At 35.5% G+C, this 18,917-nt stretch overlaps 1 protein-coding gene across 3 annotated transcripts in view; it reads right to left on the reverse strand.

Moving 5' to 3' along the window:
- Positions 1-18,917, reverse strand: part of numb (NUMB endocytic adaptor protein) — a 145,890-nt gene that overhangs the window by 113,442 nt on the left and 13,531 nt on the right. Inside the window, exon 1 of one of the 3 annotated variants that reach the window (XM_065353443.1) lies at positions 17,199-17,611. The exons of the other annotated variants lie outside the window; for them this stretch is intronic. The gene's annotated coding sequence lies outside the window, so the exon portion shown is untranslated. Of the gene's footprint in view, positions 1-17,198; positions 17,612-18,917 lie in introns of those variants that run through there. 3 annotated transcript variants of the gene reach the window in all.

Consider the following 18,917-nt stretch of genomic DNA (forward strand, 5'->3'; position numbering starts at 1 on the left):
TCCTCCACCCTTAAGTGTAGTTCGACAACTTATTCTTTCAATGTAGCCATGCGACCTATCAAAATGTATTAAAATTTCGCGTAGAATCCGAATATACCATTGATTTTGAATTTCAACATTTCTGTGCCTCTTCCCCCACTCCAAACTTCATTCAAACTGTTTTTCCTCAAGACTATCCGTGTGACCTATCAAAGAATATTAAAATTTTAAGCACAACCCAAATGTCGGGTTCATAAAATGAGATAAGATGCAGCTGTTATACAGTAGGGTTTTTTTTTTAATTCTTAAGTCAACTTGAAACCATGTTCAGTCATTCAAATTGACTCGCCTGTAGTTTTGTTTTTGAAATGGTAATTGGTAAATTTCTAAGCCTTTTTAGTAAGTTTTTTCGATGAATTTTTTGACCAGAGTTTAATTTTTCAAAAATTCATTAAAAATCAAAATCATTTGTGAATTCAAAAATTTGATCTACTGTTTCCAAATTCGTATTCGAAAAACCAGATCACCTCGATTCAAACCTGATGGACAAATATTTCAGCAGATCTTCAAATACCACGATTTTAGAATTTTTTTATTCAATTTGCCATTGAAAATAAAAGGGACACAGGTGTAGAAATGACTTGGATAACTTTTCTCATAAAGATTATATGTAAAATTACCTTACTTATTCTCATACGCGAGTTCATATTCTATGCATCATTATGGAAGGAAATTTGTACTCACCTGAAACAAAAAAAAATTAAGGCGGATTAGTTGGTTATAAAATTATTGATCAATCAACGGATATATGAAATAATATGTAATGGTCGAAAGCCAAAGTAGAAATTCTGACGATCGATCTCGACGTTCAATAAAGAGCCAGAAATGAGTATATTTACAAAAAAAGTATCATAAAAATTGTAAAATTCATAGTGAAAATCACTCAAAAATATCAAAAATTGATGCACCATCAGAAAACGACCAAAATTTGAGAAAATGCCTCGTTTGGGTAGATTATTGAAAAATACCAAGGAATTAATCGGAAATTCTCAAAATCGAATGACAATTTGTCAAAACTGCAGAAAATGTTGGAAAATTTGTCAAATTAACCCCCCTCCCCTCCCACTTCCATAATTGAAAATTACCAGAAGTAGATTTCGTGTTTTTCCATCGGATAGAGACTATTTTTACACAATTTTTTTTTTTGAAAAACGTTTTTTTTTTAAAAAAAACCACATAAAAGGAAAATAAATTGAAAATTTGAAGTCTGAGTGAAAAAAAAACAGGACATTTTGATAAAATTAAAAAGCACTAAATAAAAGCAGGGCAAAAAGAGCGTTTTTCGATTTATTTTGATGAATTTCTGAAAATCAAATTTGGGCCAAAAATGAGGAGAAAAATCAGAATGAAAGTCCTGCTTCTTTGCTAAAATTGTCAGTTTTGCTGTTTTTCTACAAATTTACAAAAATGTTCTGCTTTTTTATATTTTTTCCGATCAAGCTTTGAAATTTCTCATTATTTAATTATGTAATCATAACCAATTTTCCTTTCGGAATTTTCCCTTTTTTTCATTTTTTCTGTACTTCTTCTATAATATTAAATTTTTGTGTCGATTAAATTCAGAAACTCTCCCTCTCTCTTCCCATTGAAACATTGAGAAGAAAAATTCTTCTAAATAATTATACTGTTTTTTGCCCGAATTTCTACAAAAAATTCTGCTTCTTCTGTATCATTTTCCATTTATTTTCTCTTTCTTTCAGAATTTCAATTTTTTTCACTTTTTCTAGTTTTTTTTTTGAAAGCAGACTAATTTCGTCTTGAATAAATGTTGACCTAGTCCCTCCCTTCCCCTCGTCTTTTCCAAAAATAAGCATTTGAAAAAATTTCCTGCAGTTTAAATCACTTCTTTTGCATGTTGTCCTATTTATTGGACGCAATTGGTTTTACAGTAATTATTTATCGCACCAGATTCCCAAATTTCAAAACCAAGTTATCCTAGATGAGCGCCTACGAAACTTCATAACGCATGCCTGATGCCCTTTCATCAAAATTGAATTCATCGCCATGAAATTCAACTCTCGAATTTAATCTACTCGCGCCGACGAAGTTATAATTACTGAATCCCTTGTTTGCACTAGGCTATATGCATAATTGACGAAACAACGAAGTCTAAATGGCTCAAAAAGATACACATCCATTGAGAACACCCAACTTAATAATGCATCTCGAACTCGAAATGTACAGCTACCTTTTCCGAACCCCCTATATGCGGATTATATCTAGAATTTCAATTTAGGTATTAACCACTCAGTCGCAACAAAGTCCAATTTTTTAATTACCTCGTCGCTACTGGAAAGCCTTCATCATCGATCTGCTGGTTCAAGTATATTTAGTACCTACCTATTTAAACATAATATATGTAACACATGTGTATAGATCTACCTGCATCATCATGTACGACCAGAACACCCCTCGAAGAAATAGAATGGGGCAGGTGCGGAGATTTTTTTTTTCGAACCGTAGAACTGATTTTTTCCCCCAAGTCTGGGCGCCTCTGAAAACAAGTTACCTTTACCTTTACCTAAAGGAAATACAGTGTCCTGATTCGGCCTTCGACTTCGGAGTTCGTACCATGTTATTCTCATTATAGAAAGATTCGGCCATTCACACACACATCGAGCTCCTTCAACATCTGCTTCGTGTGAAACGATAACAAAGTTTCCGAAATTATCGACAAGGGTACTGCGGAGAATACGAGTAAAAAAGAACTCGTGAATTTATCACGTTCTCGGGTGGGTAAATTTTTAGTGGCGAGATTTTTTTTTCGTGAGAAAAATTACGTGACTTGAAAAATTCACTCGTTATTGAGGAGAATTTTCGCTCTTTTTTCGCCTCTATTCTATACGTTGGTAGTTGATGGGAAATTAGGTCGAACGCGTACCTAATAATTAATAGATAGGAATTTTTACAACCCTCTTTATGTCTCTGTTTTGCCGAGTAGTCGTAAAGTTTGTGCTGTGAAATTGGACGAGTCGATGAGGGCGTTGTGAATTTTCACCACTCATATTGTAGGTAGGTAGTGATTTCAACGCCTCGAATATGCCAAGTCAGTCAAGTCGTATTCTTTCACGTACGAATACAATTTGATGTTTGTAAAAAAAAGAAAAGAAAAAGAAGATAGAAAGAAACACAATCATTAAATAACAAACGAGGGTAATACACTTCTATCAAAATTAACGACTCGACGAGTTCATCAAACTGCGCCGGCATCGCACACGCTTCATTGTTAGCCACACCAAATTAAAACACCGCTGTCTTCGCTCGCCGAGATCAAGTTAAAAGTGTAGGTAGCTCGTGTAGGATGCTGCAGTCATCGTAATTCGGAATGTTCTCAAGTTCTTCTATAGTCGATGATATACGATAACTTGAGCTCGGATGCCAGCGATTCCTCATTTTTGGTGTAAATTTGATTTTCAAAAATTCACCAAAAATCAAAAAATACTTTTTAGCTCTTGAAATTATTTTGACTGGTGATAAATTTTTGCAAGCTCTTTCGATCTAGCTTTGTCCAAGTTCAAAAAATTTCATGCGAGTGCTTAGTTGGAAAGCAAAATTTGCCATTTCGACTCACCTGTCAATCGAAATGACCGAAATTTTTTTGGCAAGTTGAATTTAAAACGTTCCTTGGGATGTCCCCTTTGAAAAAAAAACTATCTCAGTGGATCCGGGGGGGGGGGGGGGTGTGGCGGTGCAATTATTCCTATTATCATATGCGGGGCGAATCATTTCAAACGACCACGTCTCTCTTTACTTACAAGTAAGTACTACAGGTCGTTGAGAAAATTACTATTATTTTCATCAGAAGACGTGTAATAATTTACACGCGGTATCGTCGGGTGCTGCTTTCACGCAGTAATTTTAGCGCCCGAGCCCGATAAACGACCATTTTGGAAGCTTTAGACTAGGTAATCTATGTTGTTTGATTTATTTGTACGTTCTGAACACTCGACTAAGTAAAGTACGCATAAAAATGCCAAAAATGTGTCTTTGGCTTCGTTCCACGTCGAAAGTGTCTAGTCTATACATTGAAGTGTCATTTGAGAGAATTTCGCCTTCGTAGGTCCCACTCTTCCCGACGAAACAACAAAATAATGTAGGTAGGTATCCTTAAATTGATTTAAACGTTTACGCCTAATTCTTCGTTCGCAATTACAACTCGAATTAATGCAATTTTGTCGCTTTGGTCGAAATAGGTACCGTTAATTCATTAAATGATCGAGCCACGAACAGAGGAAGTACTCAATGGGCGATTATTTGACTAAAATCTCACGTTATTCGAGTGATGAAGTCCATTCGAATTGTACACATAGAAAAAACGTATATTTATACCAAAAAATACTAAACGAAGTATACGTAAGAAAGGGTATTACAAAACGTTAAGTTTTTATTTACCTATTTATTTTCTACTGCGCATGCTGTTGATGGTGGAGAAGATATTACGGTATTTATTCGTATATTCGCATAATTTTCCGATTCGGTGTAGGTAGGCAGATTCGATGCTGAAAATTGCTTTGTCTTTTTGAAGAACCGTTTGAATTTAGATTTAAAGCAACACGTTCCGAATTGCGGATTTCTATTCGTGCGGATGAGAGTTCGAGCAAAACGAAGACAAAGAAGTGCTAATAACCTTGATCCTAATCTGATCTGCGTATACTTTGCGATTCGTGTTTCGCCCGATTGATTGAACCTAAATACCCCCCAGGATATTCGATTTGGATAATGAACCGATTTTACAGTTTTGACTTAGAACGTGCCAAATGTCTTATGGCTGAGGATGTGAAAAAGATGTTGGGGAATAAAGATGGACGTCAACGGAAGTCAAAGGGCCAATTCGCAGAAGACGGTGAGAAGAGTAGCAAAATTCGTAGGTTTTTCGATTTTGCTCATTATCCTCTCAAGAATTTATTTTTTGCAGTTTTTGCAATTGATTCGTATAAGTGATTCGTTCGCGAACGAATCGATTCATTCACTCAATTTTTAGTGAATGATTCGCGAACGAATCGATTCGTACATGTGACTCGTTTGCGAACGAATCGATTCATATACTCAATTTTTGATGAATCGTTTGCGAACGAATTGATTCGCATAAGTGACTCATTCGCGAACAAATTGATTTATTTACTCAATTTTTGGTGAATCATTCGCGAACGAGTCGATTCAGTAACTTGATTTTCGATAAATCATTTGCGAACGAATTGATTCGCATAAGTGACTCATTTGCAAACGAATCGATTTATTTACTCAATTTATGGTGAATGATTCGCGAACGAATCGATTTATTTACTCAATTTTTGATGAATCATTCGCGAACGAATTGATTCTCGTATAAGTACATATAAGTAATTCGTTCGCGAACGAATCGATTAATTTACTCAATTTTTGGTGACTGATTCGCGAACGAATCGATTCATATACTCAATTTTTGATGAATCATTCACGAACGAATCGATTCATTTACTCAACTTTTGGCGAATCATTCGCGAACGAATCGATTTATTTACTCAACTTTTGGTGAATCATTCTTGAACGAGTCGATTCATTAGCTTGATTTTTGATAAATCGTTCGCGAACGAACTGATTCATTTGCTCATTTTTTGGAGAATGATTCGCGAACGAATCGATTCGTACAAGTGACTCGTTTGCGAACGAATCAATTCATTCAATTTTTGATGAATCATTCGCGAACGAATTGATTCGCATAAGTGACTCATTCGCGAACGAATCGATTTATTTACTCAATTTTTGGTGAATCATTCGAGAACGAGTCGATTCATTAACTTGATTTTTGATGAATCATTCGCGAACGAATTGATTCGCATAAGTGACTCATTCGCAAACGAATCGATTTATTCACTCAATTTTTGGTGAATCATTCGCGAACGAATTGATTCGCATAAGTGACTCATTCGCAAACGAATCGATTTATTCACTCAATTTTTGGTGAATGACTCGCGAACGAATCGATTCGTACAAGTGACTCGTTTGCCAACGAATCGATTCATATGCCGGTTCCAGACTATGCGCGGTTCGCGTTTCGTGGTTCGCATTTTGAGATTCGTGAAGGATTCGCGATAAAAATGATGAAATACGAAACACCTCGAATTTGCACTCTACACACTATTCGTATTTCGTCGATATATGTACATTTGACAAGAACGAACTTGAAAATTCGTCAACGAATCGCGAATCCCTTTGACGATTCGTCTAAAAACCGCCCGGTCGAGAGATCGGGCGCGAAACGCGAAACGTGAAAAAACTGATTCGTGATGATTGCGAATCACCACGAACAGGTGCGAAATCTGATCTACACACTATTCGCAGTTCGCGATATATTCGCGAATCATGTTTTTTTCGTGGTGATTCGCGCATAGTCTGGAACCGGCAATATACTCAATTTTTGATGAATCATTCGCGAACAAATTGATTCGTATAGGTGACTCGTTCGCGAACGAATTGACTCACTTACTAAATTTTTGATGAATCATTCGCGAACGAATCAATTCATTTATTCAATTTTTGGTGAATCATTCGCACACGAATCGGTTTATTTACTCAACTCTTGGTGGATCATTCGCGAACGAGTCGATTCATTTGCTTGATTTTTGATAAATTAAATCGTTTGCCAACAAATCGATTCATATACCTACTCAATTTTTGATGAATTGATCGCGAACGAATTGATTCGTATAAGTGACTCGTTCGCGAACGAATCGATTCGAATAAATGACTCGTTCGCGAACGAATCGGTTCATTTACTCAATTTTTGATGAATTGTTCGCGAACGAATTGATTCGTATAAGTGACTCGTTCACAAACGATTCGATGCATATTGCATTTACTCAATTTTTGGTGAATCATTCGCGAACGAATTGATTCATGAATTAAAGAATTGATCGATTCGTTGGCGAATGGTTCTTTCAAAAAAATTAAATAATTCGTTCACGAATGATTCAGCCATTTTCCAGGTAACGAGTTTAAAAAAATTTTGAAAAAAATTTTGTCACTCGTTAAACATGGAAGCTTTGAGCTTTTGGAACATGATGATGATGATGGCGAAATGTCCAGCTAGTAGTCTAGTTGTGAAATTTCAAAGTTGATCAAAATCGGTTCAACCGTTCCTGAGAGATTTAATTTTCAATGAATGGAAAAAGTCAGAACTTTTTTTTTTTTGTAATTTCAGCACTAACCGTTTTTTGGGGTGGTGGGGGGGGGGAGAAACAGCACTTTTTTTGTTTTGTATGCAAGTACAAAAAGAGGTCTTTCCTGCTATTCTTGTTGCCTTTCGACAATTTTTGGAAAAAAGCAAGTCTCTATTTCCATTCTGCAATTTGAACGGAAAATGTGAATTCAATTTTTAGTAAGTCTTACAAAAAAGCAAGAGTTTTCTGCAATGTTGGAGAACCATCAAAAAAGCAGGGCATTTTTCATGAGCGAATTGACAATTGAGTTGACACTTTTTCCGCACCATCCTCCACTAAAATACATACATATTTCATCACAGTTTGAATATCTTCCTTTCTAATGGAGGCATTTAGGGAAATTTTCGGAAACAATGTTTTCAAGATACATGATGCATATATATAGTTCCTAAACTTCTAATACGTAACTATTTCTCATCTCAAGCCAGCTCATCGTTCACCATCAGTTCATCGCATCCAACTTGTCAGACGGATCTACCAAACAAAGGAAACCCCTATAATCTAGCAACCAAAAACACAGTTCGTCGTTCGAATCAATTAGACACACGGTACGGTACACATTTAAAATCGAAATCCTCAAAACAACGAAAAAAACCAACACCTGAAAACCGTTGATCACGATCAGCCAGATAGACCGCGTGAAAAATCCAATCAACGTATCACGAATACAGTCAAAACCGCAGCATCGTAATAGGTACAATAACGGTGAATTTGTATGTACATACATATATTCGAATATAAATGATTAATTTCCAGCTTACGTTAAGCTTTTTCGATTCGACAAATTCCACAGTGTGGGATTAGTTCCACCAAAATGCGAAGATTGACCTTAAACTTACAAGCGAACTTCGCCGAATTAGGATAGAAAAGGAATTTCAGGTATTTTATTTACCATATAAATGATTTGCGATGGTAAGTAAGTACCTCACCTATCTAAACGAGTAAGTATAAATAGATCGAAATGATGGCGATGGCGTTTACAAGTCGTAAATCGTTTGAAGAAGAAGAGAAAAAAAAACTGTACCATAAGTTGAATATGTTGGCGTTTCCTTTTATAGTCTTTGTTACACCTACCGTCCAAAGTATTATAAGTGCACCATGGTACATAAGGCAGCATTATACATTTTGGATGTGAGCATCTTTCGTCATCTTTTCAATAGACTAGTAGGTAAGGTACAAGCTGAAAGGTATAGTACCTCTGCGTCCACATACAGTAACCATCTGCTCTGCTCTTCTTCTTATCAATTCCTACGCTTTTTTTCCTACATTTCTTCCTAAGTATCCTACATTTTCTTTTCCATTGTGATAGGATATACAATCTTCTGTTGCCGTAATTTTTCGACTCACTATAAAAGATTACGTAACGAAGACGACGATACCTTACGATGATGGCACAATTGCTTCTTGTGTCGGTCGGCCAACTGCAAGAAGAAGCCTTTCTCGACTTCGCATTTATCACTAATTAACCTTTCGCTAAACTCGAGACGATATTTCCGTTCTGATTTAGGCGAATTCTCTTTTATACGAGTATACAAAGTGTGCACAGTGGTGCACTTCCGCATCACGAATATACCCACCGCGAGTTAACACCAACATGAAAATAAGAAACCCACCATCATAAGGCACCATTACCAATCGTAAGGATTCGCGAAGAAAGAACGAGAGATACAGTAGAAATACGAACGAATTTTAGCGTAAAATGCAGTTTAGTTATACGAGTATCATCCGTAGCAAAAGCAATCACGTCACATTGCACATTCGTATTCGTTGAGCATTTTGCTCGCATTCTTCGTAACGTTTCGTCGAACGCGAATTCATTAATTTTACGCTTAAACGTGATTTTCGTACTTGAACTAATTAACACAGCTGAAGACGAAGACGACGCGTGCTATGCGCCATTTAACGTAATTCAGCACGTAGCACGTATACGACAGTGGTCAAGGAGTGGGCAGATGATGCGAATGTGTACGTCTATGTACACGTACATATCGTATATGTGAGATGACTATGAAATAACCGGATGAGGAACAGCTCGAGTACCGAGAAAATCGAGTACTTTTGCCATCGTTCAGCGAAGAACCCTCGTTGAACTTGATAATCAACTTTGGCCAATCAGCCAAAAAAGAAGACTACAAAAAGATGGGTCTGATGAGCTTTTTTGGATTAAGACTCTACGATGAAGTGTCTTCTAAACTTGATTTGTCAGGCAGGGGTTGATTTTGGCACTTGGAATGGTCAGAGTTCGAATTCAATCATTTCCCAAAACAAAAAAGTAACTTTACTAACCATAAAAAAGAGCCTTATTCAGGATAAGATAGTGAAAGCTCTTTCTCGAATTTTATTGACAAAACTCACCCAAAATGTTAGTTTGGATGTAAAACCATCCCAAAATGTTTTTGAGCCGACCCCCCCCCCCCCCCCAATATGCCCATACGTGCTCCAAATTCAAAATTTGGGAAAAACCAATTTTTAGGCAATTTTTTGATAAAAGTGGGACTCTGCAGAATTTTTGAAAAAAAAATGTAGGAAGTCATTTTTGTTACGGTATATTTTGTGTGTCTCTCACGCTATTTTCGTCGTCTTGGTGCGTTTGGCGTTTCTGATACCTCCTGGGATGTTGGCTCCTAGAGCAATTAGCGACTGTGTGTTTTCTATATGTGACCCGCTCTGATAAAATTGACCATTTCGACTAAATTTCAAAAAATGTTTTTTTCCCCCTAAAATCTGATATTTCAACCCTTAAAAGTTAAAACTCATTTTAAACGTCATTATTTTGGACACTTTTTTTTGTCAAAATGGTGGATTTTGTCAGAGCGGGTCACATATGTATATTTATACAATACACAGATACGCATTTATAGATTTTTATGATGCACAAATATGCATTATTGGCAGCTGCATTGAGTTACGTTTATTACAAGGGGTTATCTTAGTGACCATGGGTGATGGGGACAAGGGTTCTCCCACTTATTGAGTACAAATATACCAGCAAAGAGTTGGGCTGAGCACAGAGATCTCAGTCAATATAAGACTTTGTTGAAGTAAAGTGCCTGTGCTTGTCGCTGCTATTTTTCCCTGGTTGCCAAGAGATACCCATCGACCTTTTAGTTAACCTAGATGGCTACTCATATGCAAAATTATCCCACTGGTTATGTCGCCAACTCTGTGGATTTCAAATTAGAAACAAACGCATCTGCGCATGTTTCAGGAAAGTGGAAACGTGTGTGTGTATTTTGTTGTCAGTGGATTAGTGGTGGAAGTGGGGGTGCTGGTGGTGTTTCCATTTACTGTTCACAAGCATCAATTCCTGAGACATGCGCAGATGCGTTTTTTCTAATTTGAAATTCACAGAGTTGGCGACATAACCAGTGGCCTCAGTTAACATTAGAGTAGCCGTCTAGGTTAACTAAAAGGTCGATGGAGATACCTGCTTGGTTGACGCTGTATTGACAATTACAAATACGATACCCAATACTACGCGAATATGTGAGTTATCTTACTGAGTACAAAGATACATGAATACTTGTTAGAATATGTTTTGCTTCAGTTATTTGAATGATATCATGGTGCATTGCGCATGCAATGTAACTAGATATGATTTTAATTGAGACAGTGATTGTGATTAGTACAGTGGTCGCCTTTTAATACACGCATTGTACATCTTGTCAGTGAGTCAGGACCCTGCGGGGGACTCGAAGGAGTACCACTATGCAGTATGTGTGACGAGCTATACAGGCAATGATGTGGCCTCTCAGATAAATCTGTGTTGGTGCCTAGGGTGTCACTGAACAGTGCTACTAGTCAACCATTGAAGGTCATTCTGTTATACTGACACTGATGGGTGAACCATGGGTAGAATTGGTACTCAGATCCGAAGCATCCCCACAGTTGGCTATGGCTGAGACTGCACAGCCTGAGAGTGAGGTCTTTTAGATATGATTGAGATTGAGATATTTACGAGTTATCTATAAGTTATTTACAAGCCTTGCATGATCCATGAGTAGTATGTGTGTGTACTCAAAAGCTATTATTTTTATTACAGATCACTTATCATCCATCCAAGTTCCAGCCAAGCCAGAACTCCGGACCTGACAACCTCAATTACTTGATTGATTGATTTACGATATGGATTTAGATAATTTGCATATTCTTTTGATGACGTTTTATTTAGTTTACCTGTCAATTGCTTATGTTGTAATGGCTATTTCCTGACGCATTTTCAAACGACTTTTCAAAAACACACTCTTTTACAAAAATTTAAATTTTTCAAAAATGTTGCAAGAAAATGAAAGTTTTTGTCATTTTTTTTCTTAGCAAAAAGCAAGACTTTGACAATATTAGCAAGAAAGCAGGACTTTTTTTTGCAGTTATGTTATCAGCGAGAAAATTATACTTTTTCGCAATTTTTGTAGAAAAAGGAGACTTTTTTCAACCAATTTTGGAGAAAAAAAATGAAAATTTTTTGTAAAATAGCATAATTTTTAGTAATTTTTGGTGATATGTTAGGCAAAAAGTGAGACTATGACATTTTTAGCAAAAATCAGGACTTAATTGGCAAAATTAGCAAAAAATAGTACTTTTATCCAATTTTGTCGAAAAAGTGAAGGAATTTTTTTCCCCAACTTTTCAATAACAAGGCGAGACTTTTGGACAATTTTAGGGAAAAAATTTGAAAAAAAATCAAATTTACGAAACTTTGAATTAAATGGAAAGTAACTTTAATATCAAAGCACTCTGAAAAAGTACCCAAAAATTACTTTAAGTAACTTCAAGAACTTAAAATAGTTTCTAGAAAAGTAACCAATAGTACGAGCATTGCAATCGAGAAAACTCTCGCTCAGCTCATAATCGTCGTAAAAACAATCAATAATTCCAACCAACGATCTACGAATCGCGTCAATATAGATCTATCACCCTACATCCTATCTCCGCGCGGTAAATCCTCATCATCTTTAATCTTTCCTCATTTCCTGACCCATATTTGCCCAAAAATTCGTCATCTACAACAAATCAGCGATGAGAAAAAAAGAAATCAACGTCTTTGGTCTTATGGATTTCAGCTCGTTATTCTCGCCGCGCATAACTTGCGCATAAAAAACCGATGACTAGTACGAAAAAGTAGGAAAAAAACAACGCCAATTTTCCATTCTAGTGATTTTAATGAGATAGCGAAAACCTGACATCGATTGTCATCATCTGTGAGAATATTTATAGCGGAAACGCGCATCGAGTGTACGTGAAAAAATCATTTTCGGGCTACCTATTTTAAATTTTATCAACGTTAAAACGTACTCGTTTTCGTATACTTTTTGCATTTGCATTTTGCTTATGAACGGTTAGACGAACTTTGCATTCTCCGTGTTGTTATAGGTTGTCCTATATATTTATTCGTATTTTGTATTTATATACAACACGATGATTCGGGTTTGTCTATGTCTGTCAACGTCTTTTTCAGTATAAATACGCCGACTGAAAGCCTTCGTTTTTATGGTAGAGTAAATACATTATTAAACATCGCGTTTAGAATGTTGCAGATTTCTTCTCAACTCGATCAATGGTATCCATATCTCTCAAGTTCTCTCTTTCTTTTTTTTAATTTGAAAAAAAGATTGACGAATGACGTTTTTAAATTGAACTAGGTATAAGTAAATAGGTCTGGTGGTCACCCTAAGGTTCGATTGAAGAAATGAAAAAAGAAAAAGAAAAACTGTCAATTTAAGCAATAGCAGAACTTTTTATGGCAGTCTGGACAAAGAACAAGACTTTCTGATACATTTTGCAAAAAATGAGACTTTTATTTGGCAATGTTGAAAGAAAACAGGATGCAAAGGAAGAGTAAATTTTTTGACCAAAAATGAAACTTTCTCGCAATTTTGACAAGAAAGCAGGACTTCTTTCAGAAAATATTCTGGTAAAAATCAAAAGTTTGTAACAATTTAGCCAAAAAATGAAACTTTTTAACAATTTTGACAAACAGCAAAAATTCTTTGAAAATTCAGCCAAAAACAGTTCCTAATATTTTTTGTCAATTTATGCAAAAATAGAATTTTTTTTTAGTAATGTAGGCAAAAATTAATACCATAGTCTTTTAGACAATTTTGCCAAAAATTAAAGTTTCTGTCAATTCTGGCAAAAAAAACACTATATTTCTGATATTCCAATTTTCGGAAATAACACAATTTTTAGCAATTTTTGTGAATATGGGACCTTTTTCTTTACTTGGCAATTCAGAAGAAAAAAACAGTACATTTTTTGAGAAAGTTTTGGTAAGAAAAGAGAGCTTTTTTGAGCAATTTTGCTGAGAAACGGGACTTTTGTTTGACATTTTGGATAAAAACAGGATTTCAAAACAGTTGAGACGAAATTCAATTCTTATTGAATGTTTGCACCAAAAAACAGGAATTTCTGAGCAATTTCAGCCCAAAATAAGACTGTTTGACAATTTTATTCAAAAATCATAACAGGACGATTTTAACTATTTCAACAAAAAATGTGTTTTTTTTACACTTTTGAAGAAAAGTAGGACTTTTTGACAATTTTGACAAAAAGCAAGAATTTTTCAACAATTTTGGCAAAAGACAGTATTTTATAAACCATTTTTGAAAAAGCAGAACTTTTTTGGCAATTTTCATGGGAATTATATTTTGGCAGCCAAAATCAGTTCAATGTTCGTCTGTTCTGCCAAAATTGTCAGAAATTTACTTTCTTCAAAAGTGCCAAAAAAAGTCTTCTTGCTGTTCTTTTGGTCAGAATTGTCAATTAAGTGCTGTTTTTTTGGCAAAATTAAATTACCTATACTTATAAAATAGTCCTACTGTTTTTTGCCAAAATTGTCAGAGAATTCATGCTTTATGTGAAAATTTTCAAAAAGCCACACTTTTCTTGAAAAGTATAAAAAACTCACATTTTTTGTTAAAATTGTCAAAAAGGTCCTCTTATATTGTTAAAATATTGCTAAGAGTCATTTTTTGAATGAAAATTGTTAAAAAGGTCCAGTTTTTCAGTCAAAAATAGTATAAGTCATTTTCATGAAAGAAATTATTAAAAATAGTAAGTAGTCTCATTTTTTTTGCTGAAATTGCTCAGAAATTCCTGGTTTTTTGGTCAAAACATTAAAAAAAAATTGATTTTCGTCTCAGTTCTCTTGAAGTCCTGTTTTTGTCCAAAATTGTGCCAAACAAAAAATCTTGCATTTTGTCAAAATTACATAAAAAACGCTCCTTTTTCTTGACAAAATTTTCTCAAAATATGCTGTTTTTTCACCCAGATTGCCATGAAAAGAAAAAAGTCTCACAATCTACAATAATTGCCAAAAATTTCATTTTCCCCGAAAATTTGCCCAGAACTGGACGAAGCTAGATCGAAAGAGCGTGCAAAAATTCATCACCAAAATTTCAAGTGCTAAAGTGTACTTTTTGATTTCTGGTGAAGTTTTGACAATCAGGCCAAAAATGAGGGAAAAATCCAAGATTTACTTTACCTGGAAAGCAGAAATTTGGGATACAGACAGACTATAATTTTCGACCACCCCAATCGATTGTTAACAGTTTCAAATCGTTAAGAGCAGTTCTGGAGCTTCCAGTAGATTTTTTAAACTTGAAATTTCCACAAAATCTTATCAAACGAAATAAGAAATCCGAACTTGAAGATGCACTCCAACTTGAACACGTTATCAAGTCGACTACTGGTGGATTCAAGTCATTTTGGAGCTTCCAGCAATTTTTTAAAAATTCTCGGAGCCTCCAGTAAATTTTTGAAATTTGTAAAATGGAATTTAAAGCCGAAATTTACGTTTGCCTCCGAATTAAGCAGGTTGTTAAGTATAAGTCAACTGCTGGTGGGTTCAAGTCATTTTGGAACTTCCAGCAATTTTTTAAAATTTTTTGGAGCCTCCAGTAAATTTTTGAAATTTGAAATTTCCACAAAATCTCATCAAATGAAGTAGAAAATCCGAACTTGACGATGCACTCCAACTTGAACACGTTATCAAGTCGACTGTTGGTGGGATTACGTCATTTTGGTGCTTCCAGCAATTTTTCAAAAATTCTTGGAAGCCTCCAGTAAATTTTTGAAATTTGAAATTTCCTCAAAATGGAATTTAAAGCTGAAATTTACGCTTGCCTCCGAATTAAGCAGATTATCAAATCAATTGCTGGTAGGTTCAAGTCATTTTGGAGCTTCCAGCAATTTTTCAAAAATTCTTGGAAGCCTCCAGTAAATTTTTGAAATTTGAAATTTCCTCAAAATGGAATTTAAAGCCGAAATTTACGCTTGCCTCCGAATTAAGCAGATTATTAAGTCAACTGCTGGTAGGTTCAAGTCATTTTGGAGCTTCCAGCAATTTTTTAAAAATTCTTGGAGCCTCCAGTTAATTTTTGAAATTTGAAATTCCCACAAAATTTCATCAAAATGGAATTCAAAGCCAAAATTTACTTTGCCAACAAATTACAATACGATATGAAGTCGATTAAAGGTAGATTCCAAGTCATTTTGGAGCCTCCAGCGATTTTTGGACCTTCTAACAAAATTGCAAAAATGTCAGACTTTTGTCAATTTTGGCAAAAATGGTACCTTTTGACTATCAAAAGAACCGCATAACCTTTTTATTTGGCAATACTCTGGGGGAAAAATATTTTTGACAATTTTGGGAGATCATTGAACTTCTTTTTTGACAATTCAGGCAAAGAAACAACACGCATATTTTTTGGCAATATTTCCAGAAAACGCAACTTTTTAGAGCAACTTGACCGCAATCTTCGTGACTTTTTCATAAATGAAAAATTCCCCGTCTCTTTCCCGTCCATCCACAGAATGGAAACCCTGTTAGGGTCTAGAGGAAAGACACGATCGTCGAAGAAACTGACCCTTCGTGTGAAAAATATCAACTAGACAGTAGACACCTTCTGAAAATCACCACCTAAAAAAAGAAAACCTTTGTCAAATGACTCACTTAATCCCTTTGTACCATTCTAATGTTTTCCCATCGCGCTAAAAAGGAAACCAAAAAATCCATTACAATAGTTGTATAATTTACAAACAAAACGTCTCACCTTCACCTCTTCGACAACCTTATTTCTCTAAAAGAGTATCCGAATTAAGCCAAAACTCGACCACATCAGATATAAACTGAACGATAAATCAATTGATAAACTCGCCATAGTTACTCGTGTAGGTATCGGATGTATTACCAAAAAAAAAAAAAATCGCAAACAAATGCAGCAAGTACCTACTGCATTATACTTGTACGAAGGGTACTGTGAACCATCATCAGCCTCCCTCCCTTCAACTTCCGACATTTCGGCTTAATTTAAGGGTAGTGTAGGAAACGTCCAACAAAGAGATGCTGCGATATTACTTTTTTTTCACACAACAATTGATAAAAGGGTCTTCGGCCGAGTACACTACGTACATACAATACGGTATTTCACAGGTGTACTTTTTTTCATTCAATAGGGTTGCATATTCACACACAAATAACTTTTTTTTTCCAAAGCAGGTACCTCGGCTGGCTACAGTAACACCTCGTAAAGGAATTCCAATTTTATAAAAATTCGCGGTACAAAACCGGTCAAGTACAGGGTAATCCCCTCTGCATGCGTAATTCTCACGCTGTTCTCTCACCTTCATCATTTTACATCAAATATCGCCAAAAAAAAAAAGGAGCAAATTAATCTCGAATGCATAAAAATACTAATCGTTGCATCGTGATTGTTGCAGACCCCGGAAGACATCGTAAGCCTTTGAAGGTAACCACAACAACATGTAAAAGTATCGATTCATACTAGAAGAGCTAAATGAAGGAAATTTTCATTCGTGACGAAAAATTATTTTCAACTAACACGAAAACAAGCGAGCTTTATTACAACTAGGTTAATAATAATACTAGTTTCGGGAATAACACGTAATATAATGACGAATAAAATCGTCAAATTTAAGTTCGTAATCGACCATAAGACTTACTTAATTAGGAATTCCTCGAGTGTTAAAAGTTTACGATCTCCTGTTCAGACTCATATCACATCGAATTTGACTAAGAATAAATCACTGATTAACGGAAGAATACAAAAAACCAATCATCGATACGATAACGAACATCAAAAAGATACGTACGTACATATAAATCACTCCGATAAAATGTAGATCGAATTACTCGATTTGAAAATCATCGTAAACAAAAGGTGCTATAGGTAGTTTTTCCAAACGAATCATAATTTATTTCATAATACGAGTACACGACAATCGACTCGACTCGACGAATAATTTGAACAATACAGTGTTGTTTGAATTTACCTTCAGGTGAATTGAAATTAAGCAGTTTGAATGTGACGAACGACGAAGGCTAGACTAAAACTAAAACGTATCGTAGTCGTAGTCGAAAACAGAGAGAGAGCAAATAATCAGAGCAAAGCCGATATTTACGTCGGCCGAGACTCGGTGCGGGGTCATTTTTCATACATCACAAGACGTCTTACGCGCACTTGCATATTTAGAGTCGGCGCAATAGCCCCGGTTGTCGAAAAAAATTCACCTCTGCCACAAGCCGAACGTCGTCGTGCTGCAATTATGAATGGATGGATACGGAAAGGAAAAGACGACGAAGCTGTTTAAATTTATAATGCATTATGCAGCAGCCTTTTATCGTCGACGACGATTACTCGTACGTACGTCGTTGTACGCTTTATGCATGTGCAGTTAATTGCCAACATGTCTACGAGAGATTTTACAAGGGATGATACGATGGTAAAGGGTGGTTCTTGCTTTTTAATCGTTCACGTTGACCCAACTTCCGTCGCTTTTCAGGGTTTAATTTTTGATTATACTTACTTTGGTTTTAAAAATTAATGCAAGGATGCTTATTTCGTCTCCCCCCCCCGCATTCAACTCGTCAAAAAGACAGAAAGAGTGTCCACTTTACTGAAGAAATGATTTTCAATAACTTTTCAGGGTTTACCAGACGACTTTTCCAATTTTACAGATTCTTCAAACATTAACAATGTATTATAATACAGGGTGGACAGAAATATCGGGTACCCCTAAGAAAGTTTTTCATTAAAAATATAGGTTGGCAACGTGAAATAGATGCATATGATTGGTGAAATGTTATCTCTCCAGTCTAACAACCAATCATGTGCTACAATTATTATCATTCACTGTGATCAACCGAAGTATTTAGTAGAAAACTTTTTTAGGGGTACCCGATATTTCTGTCCACCCTGTACAGGGAGAAGGAAGAATTCATTTGGGGGGGGGGAGAGGAATTTACATTCAAGTCTGAAACTTTTGGAGTCAAAATGTTTCCATTTAAAAAAAAACACACTCACGTGAGAAGACCGACTTCTCTTTGAATAAAATTTTTTACGAACGAATTGATTCACTTGTTTTGAAACATTTATACAGCAATTTGATCTGTTTACAATCGAATCGAATCATTTACGAACGATTGACGATTAAATAATCACTCGCAAGCGGGTCCATTAATTTATGATTGATTCGGTTTTTGTGAAACTATTGTATAGGAATTGAACTGTTTTCAAGCGCAGTGAATCAGATCAAATCGAATCGCATTCGCGAACGAGTTGATCAATAGATACTGAATCATTCGCGAACGAATCGATTCGTATGAGTGACTCGTTCGCGAACGAATCGATTCATTTACTAATTACTCAATTTTTGATGAAT

Source organism: Planococcus citri, chromosome 2 (genome assembly GCF_950023065.1).
Source record: "Planococcus citri chromosome 2, ihPlaCitr1.1, whole genome shotgun sequence".
In the NCBI taxonomy this organism is placed as follows: domain Eukaryota; kingdom Metazoa; phylum Arthropoda; class Insecta; order Hemiptera; family Pseudococcidae; genus Planococcus; species Planococcus citri.